Source organism: Eptatretus burgeri, chromosome 7, assembly GCF_056783735.1.
Source record: "Eptatretus burgeri isolate ZD-2024b chromosome 7, Ebu_testis_v1, whole genome shotgun sequence".
Lineage (NCBI taxonomy): Eukaryota > Metazoa > Chordata > Myxini > Myxiniformes > Myxinidae > Eptatretus > Eptatretus burgeri.
Genome location: NC_140967.1, coordinates 101,773,825 through 101,781,324, shown reverse-complemented (window position 1 = coordinate 101,781,324; position 7,500 = coordinate 101,773,825). Strand labels below are relative to the sequence as shown.

The 7,500-nt window shown below is 47.7% G+C and overlaps 2 pseudogenes; both read right to left on the bottom strand.

Annotated features, from left to right (window-relative positions):
- Positions 1-309, bottom strand: part of LOC147023928 (signal recognition particle RNA) — a 324-nt pseudogene extending 15 nt beyond the window's left edge.
- LOC147023927 (protein FAM200C-like) overlaps positions 137-7,500 on the bottom strand; it is a 7,945-nt pseudogene continuing 581 nt past the window's right edge.

The following is a 7,500-nucleotide window of genomic DNA, read 5'->3' as shown; positions in this document are numbered from 1 at the left end:
CGCCATGATACCGGGCTGCCCTACACCTTCTATTCATGGGTGCTGTACCACCACCGATCAACACAGGGACTTTGACCTGCTCCGTTACCAGCCTGGGTTGGTTCATCCCTCCTTAGGGGACCTGGAGAGCGCGGGACTACCCCCGGCTCACCATGTCTATGCTGAGCTTGGTGCGGACGCCCAATCGATATAGCGAGGTGTAGAGCAGGTGATCCGTCCTCATCCGGCTCACAATGTCTATGCCGAGCTTGGTGCGGATGCCCAATCGACATAGCGAGGTGTAGAGCAGGTGATCCATCCTCATCCGGCTCACCATGTCTATGCCGAGCTTGGTGCGGACGCCCAATCGACATAGCGAGGTGTAGAGCAGGTGAGTTGTGGTGGTTGAGTGGCTGGAAGCTTGAGCGGGTCGGTGGATGGATGGACGGCTGTGTCTGTTGTTGGAGAGATAATGGCTGGATAGTTGGGGGTGGATGAATGAACAGGTGGTGAGATGGATGAGTGGGTAAGTCCTCCATCCATCCATTGGGACCATACTCTGTGCGGAGCGTCGGTGCTGCCGAAGCAGTCTCCTGGGCTATTGGGCACAATTCTGGACGGGTCGCCACTCCGACACAGGATACTCGGATGGCTCAATCATCCCAGCAAGCTGGTGTTATTATGCCGATCTCAGAAGGATGACAGGTTGAGTCAACCCCACCTCATAATCCTCAGTTTGCATTTTGTATTACAAGCAAATAAAATTTGTCGCTGGCTGACAGGATTATTAATAGAGCGTGAGCGGGGAGGGAGGAGTGAAGAGGTGGATGGGTAGAGAGAGGAGGAAGAAGGAGCGAGGAGGGGTGAGGGAGCAAGAAAGGGGGAAGAGGGGGAGGGAGAGTGATGAAGTGGGGGAGGGGAAGTCGGTTTGGTCCATCCATCCAACCCTTCCCTCCATCCCATTCATCCCTTCCCTCCATCCCAATCCTCCAACCCATCCATCTAATCATATCCATCCCTTCCCTCCATCCATCCCTTCCCTCCATTCCTTCATCCCTTCATCCATCTCTTCACTCCATCCATCCATTCTCTTCATCTCATCGATTCCTTCCTTCCATGTAACCGAGGATAAGGAACGACACTGCGGAGCACAACACAGGCAGGTGGTCGTGCAGATGGACAGTGCAGAGGAACAGTGTGGCTTGCAGTGTGACCAAGTGGCTTAAGCACTCAAGCAAGCACTCCAACGAAACGCTTGATAAGGAACGGCGGGCTTTGCAAGCAATGAGCAATCACCGATCCATCATATTAATCACCTCCCAGAGACGCCCAGAATGTTAAGCAATGTCTCAATTGGACAAATTAACACTTTTTTTTAGCAGTCGGAACTGTTGCGAAGTTCAATTCTGGAGTTTAAATTTTGTAATTTGGCTTAGTTTAAGAGATTCTCGAGGTTATGGCATGTGCGGAAATGAAATAAAGTTACGAACGCTGGAGTATAAGCCAGCGTATAAGCCAACTACACACAATGTATCCAGCGATTCATAGGTATGATAATCAGGCAATCGATGATATAAATGAGGAAAGTGAAAAAATATATTAGCGTTAAGAAACTGGTATTGCCTGTTCCATGTCAAGGTATTGTTAGGCAGGTCAAACAAATGGTGAATTAAGACCCCAGCGAGGGAGATGAGGCTGACCAAGGATGAACCTTGATAAAGGATAATTAAATAAGGTCGTTAATTATTAGCTTACCTGGACCTTAGTCAGGTGAGCTTATGCGATCGAGCAGAGTCCGTAGGTGAGTGAGTCAGTCTGTGAGTCCGTAAACACTTCAGTCATTATCGCTTGAACCAAACACACAATTTTGATGAAACTTGGCCACAAGCTTCATATCTCGTGCCTAACGAAGGTATATTGACCACATCAAAATCTGCGCTCATGGGGGTCGAGGGGGTGTTTGACCCCTCCCCCAAAATAGGTATTTGCTCTCTTCTCCGAAACCACACATGATTTTGATGAAACTTGACCACAACATTTATCACCTATGATGTACCATTAAGTGCATCAACCTTACAAAATCTGCACTCATTAAGGGGGTTTATGTGGTTTTTTTTAACCCCCCCCCCCAAAAAAAATTGGTATTTGCTCTCTTCTCCGAATTACACACAGAATTTCAATGAAACTTGACCACAACCTTCATCATCAACCTTGATGTACCAAAGTTTGTTCACAGCATTAAAAAATTCAAGGATTAAGAGGGTCTGCAGGGGGTTTTAGAGGCTGTTGCTCCTGATCCAGGTGAGCTTCAGGACTGGCGGAACTATTTTATTTCAAAACGGGTGTTTAAATTAACCCAAACACGCAATTTTCACTCCTGCACTCCTTTGGAGTTCCTTTAGTATGTGTCACAGATTAATTATTCCAGGTCCTCTGTACTGTAAGCCAGAGATCTTTCAATGACCTATGTTGTTACAGGCAAGTTCGACACACAAGTCTGTGCAGCATCCATCTTGAATATCGCAACGAACTATGGGAAATAGAAGGATCGAGGGCTTACAGTCAGAAGACCCGGAACGACAATCTATGACATTACATACAGTTCCGACCTGGGAGCGAGAACATAGTGGCAGACACATTATCGACAGCATACTGCTCGGAAATCAGTCCAGATATCTTGATGGAACTATACAGTTCTCCCTGCCACCCCGGCATCACAAGGATGGTACATTTCGTAAGAACTGGGAAACTTCCGTTCTCCGGTGAGGATGTGAAGAAGGTATCGGCCTCCTGTCCAGTGTGTGCCGAGTGCAAACCGAGATTCCATCGACCGCAGCAGTCACACTTGATAAAAGCTACCCACCCCTTTGAAAGACTCGGTGTGGATTTCAAGGGGCCCTAACCATCACAAATGGCCAACCGCTACATGCTGATTGTAATGGATCCAGTGACTTTGTGTGACCTATCACCACACGGTGAAGTCCAAAACCCTGTCCATAAACCACCTGGACTGGTTACGCACGCAACCAGGGAGGTTCTACCACACAATCAGTTCATGACTGGTCATGAAGATTCTGCTGGCATTCACAGATGTTGGAAGTACTCCGAAGAATGCTCCTGATGCGCCTCGATTGCGCAGATCTTAGTACAAGAGAAAACCCCCCTGATCGCCAAGATCTGTAGGGGCTACCAGTTTTTTTTCTCAGAGGGGATGAATGTCAGAGATTGTCATTCCTGTTCCTCTGTACTGAAAGCCCTAGAATCTAGATCCTTCTATTACTCATAGTTCAAGTTGCGATATTCATGATGGATGCTGTACAGACTTGTGTGTCTTAATAGTCACAGAATAAACTAGAAGGGCACTCGGTGGAGCGCATACCTCCGCCGCGCAATGCCTGATCCATGAGAACATATCAGGCCCGTTAAAATTTTTGAAATATCATACTATATATCATTTTTAGCTCCATCTTTCAATGGTGAAGAATCACTTGAAAAGCTAAATTTGTCGCGTAATCTTCACCAAAATCGAACCAATTCGTCCTTGTCACACTCCCAACGTGTCCACCAAGTTTTTTCCGAACCGGTACATAACGTTTTTGAGAAATCGTGCTAGATATCGTTTTTGGCTCGATCTCTCAATGATGAAGAATGGTATTAAAATTCTAGTGGCTGAATCTAGATCCGGCTCTTCAACAAAATCTAATCAGTTCGTCCTAGTCAGGCACCCAAGCTGCCCACAACCTTTTTGAGATATCCTGCACATAAACAATCAAACAGACAGACAGACAGTGGTGAAAGCGCTGCCATTCGGGGGCGTGAGCAACGATGAGAAGGTGGAGCTCGAGACTCCAGATCCCGTGATCATTCCTTTGGGTACCGAGGCAATAGTCCCGGTGCAATGGCAGGCTCACCTCGACCTGGCAGGTGCCCTCTGGCCTGGTGTAACCACTGGCGGGACAGAAAATCCAGGATTTAGTCATGGGCTGCACTCTTGTGAACACCACAGGCCCCGTTCTGGCAGTAAGAGTATTTAACCTTGGTACAGAACCACATACTATGTCGGTAGCAGGCTGTAACCCAGTGACAAACATTGTGGAGGTGAAAGATGAAAACATCCAGCCAGACCGACTCCAGAGGGAGTCTCGAGAGATCGATAGGAATTGGCCCGATTCCATTTGCGAGACATGAATTAGCATAGATTTCGAGGGTCAGCGAGAGGCCTTACATAAATTAATCAATCATCATTTCAATATCTTTTCTTTATCTGACGAGGACATTGGACACATGGGCCGGGTGAAATATCCGACCAACACCGGTGCGGCCTGGCGTATTCGTCAGCCTGCCCGACGGTTCTCCTGGAGCAAGAGCAAGGAAACTGATGAACAGCTATAAAAAGATGCTTGATGCAGGTGTCATTGAGTCCATGGAGGTCAATGGTTGTCACCAGTTGTGCCGGTTAAAATAGGAAAGCAAGCAGATCAAGCGACGTCCGGATGTGGTAGGGAGCAGTACGCAGCTTATAAAAGTCTGAACCAGAGTCCAGAACAAAGTGGGCCTGGCAATGAGAGACGAAATGAGCTGGTGTCGGGAGAACAAGCCGGCACCTGGAGGACAAGCGAGGGCGAGTGAGGTCCAGTGCCAGTCTGAAGGGCAGATCCAGCAGAGAGTTCCCAGGTGTGTCATCAAAAACAATTACTCACACAAACTTTCTCTTGCCGTCTCTACTCTGCCTTATACCCTTTGGATGCACGAGCAATCGACGAAAGCTCCAACTGTCCTTTTCAAGGCTCACTGATTGTCGCATCTCACTCCATTTAATCCAACGCCACATGCGTTCACGCTTCACACTTCTCAAAGAACGTTACATTCCACCTCCCTCTGCCACATTTGGACCCACATGAGCCCGCCGGCTTACGTGCGGGTGATCAAGAGGTCGCCAATAAGCCCGGGTTTCTTCTCTCCTATCTCTATCCCTCTTTCTCCTCGTGTTTCCCAGAGTGCCTGTGGTGCCTGTTCATATCTGTCATAAGTGACTCGCTAAGAGGGAGCTTATGTGCTTAATACAAGTATTTTTTGATTGTGAAACTGCTTGTATGTACGTACTTTTTTCTCAATCATTATAAACCTTTTCCAAACTGTTCGAATGTCCGCTTCCATTGGTTGGACGTAGGTGTAACACAGAGTTTGGCCCCACAATTCTAACAAGGGGAGTCATTAGTCAACTTGCCCACCTATGGTAACGCTCGGCTATATCTTGATCAAGGTGGCACGTTCGTAAGCACAGTCCTTATCTGGGGAGTTTAATTTGCCCAGAAGGTAAAGCGGGATTTGGACACTGGACCGTTTTAAGACAGTGGTGTTCTACAAAGGCCGCTTCTCCTAAAAAAAATTAAAAATAACATCAATGATAATAGCACAATATTAATGTTATGGCAAAACAATATTAATACCAATAATATACCCTCTCCCCGAGGGGATGCGTATAAATAGCTTATCATGGCGTTTCGTGGAGCGAAGAGGAGGGAGAAGAAGAGGTTTAAAATATTATAAAGGACAAACACTTATGATTCGCTTTTTAAAGAGTCGCCACCGCCGTTTAACACCGACCTGAAAGAAATATGGAGGAATCCCGACATCCTTGAGGCATGCTCTGCTTATCTCGTCCACCACAGAATAACGCAGTGGCTCTTAACCTTTTTGGCCCCAAGACCCCATCAGACATTCTTGGTCAGTACCGTGACCCCCGAAATAAAAATTGAAAAAAAACAGCCCGAATTATTAAAACATGTCTGCCAATACTCAGTCAATGGGATGGCTGAAATTGCTCCGCAGCCATCGGGCGATCAAAACAAGGACGAATGCTCGACAGACAGCACCTCATGTCAGCGTCGATCACAAGTCTATTGCGTGCCTTCGTTTTCAGAGTTACCATGGTTGAGAATCCAGCCTCACAGCGATAGGTTGAGGGGGACTGAACCAATAGGGTTAGGGCCCTCTTCGAAAGAACAGGGCAGTCCTTCACTTTCAGCCAAAACGTGGCGAGCTCTTGTTCCATGAAGTCACTCTTGAGCTGTGCATCTTCACGAATTCGGTAAAATTCAACCTTCGCAGCCACGTCGGTATCGCTGATGGCACCGTCTTCACCGGAAAAGGGTCGGACGATCCACTCATCACGAGAACGGTCGTCCAGTCCGGGGAAGTAACGTTCGATGGCTTCACTTAATTGACAGAAGGTCGGTTGAGATCTCCTCGTGGAAGTGGCATTCAGCATCTGGCGCAGCATCCGGGAGAGTCGTCATCTCAGGGAAGATAGTCGTGTCACCGACCTGGACTCTTCTCTGGTAAAGGTGAATCTTCCTCCTGAACGCTGCCACTTTGTCATGAGCCGCGTGGTGTAGCATTAGGAGGTTTCCTTGAAGTAACAGGTTCAAGGAATTCAACTCGGTGAAGAAGTCAGCCAAGTAAGCGACCTTCATCACGAACAGTTCATCCTGCATCTTTTTCACGAAGTTGATTCTCCTTCTCGGTACACCCTCTCTCCAAGAAGAGCGCTATGTCCTCTCGAAGTTGAATCGCACGATTGAGAACTTTACCACCCGAAAGCGAGCGCACCTCTGTGCGGAATATCAGAACAGTGAAATCGGCGTCCATTTCTTCACACATCGCTTTGAAGATTCTTGAGTTTGTTGCGCTCCCACATCTGAAAGCACTTCTCAAAGACCAGGAGGGAGAGTCTTCATCGCTAAAGCACGGCGATGTATCATGCAATGGGTGAAGGAGACATGGGGAGTGACATCCTTCACGAAGGCTTTGAAGCCGGATGTGCATCCGACCATGGAAGGTGCCCCATCTGTACACACCCCGACAAGTCGTTCCCAGCCAAGCTCATGCTTGATGAGGAAGGCTTCCAGCATTCTGAACACATCTTCTCCCCGAGTGGTAGTGGCCAATGGCTCCGAGAACAGGTACTCCTCCTTCATTGGCTTCTCCGTCGAGGTAACGAACGTAGACTAGCAGTTAGGAACATGACGCAACATCTGTAGACTCGTCCAGTTGTAGTGAAAACACTGGACTGCTCTTCACAGCGCTCACTACTTGCAGCAGAATATCATTACTCATATCCGAGATTCGACTAGTTTGACTGTGTCATTCGAAAGGGAAATCCGCCTGAACTTCTTTGACTGCTGTTCCCCCAGCACCAACTTCGCTGCTCTGAGAAGGCATCGCTTGATAAGCTCTTCACCGATGGTGTGAGTGTGTGGTGTACAAAACACCGATGGTGTACAAATTACTGTGTGTGGTATGTACCTTTGTTAGGTTCCTAAAAATGGGCTCAACAACTTGATATGTTATTTATGACCCCTTCATGACCCCCGGGAACCCCCAAACGACCCCCATGGGGGACACAACCCCCAGGTAAAGAATCTATGGAATAACGGAGCCGAAACAAGATCTACGGACATCTATAGTATAGTATACCCCAAAGAGGATAATATCATAACCCTGTTCAGAGGCGCTGAG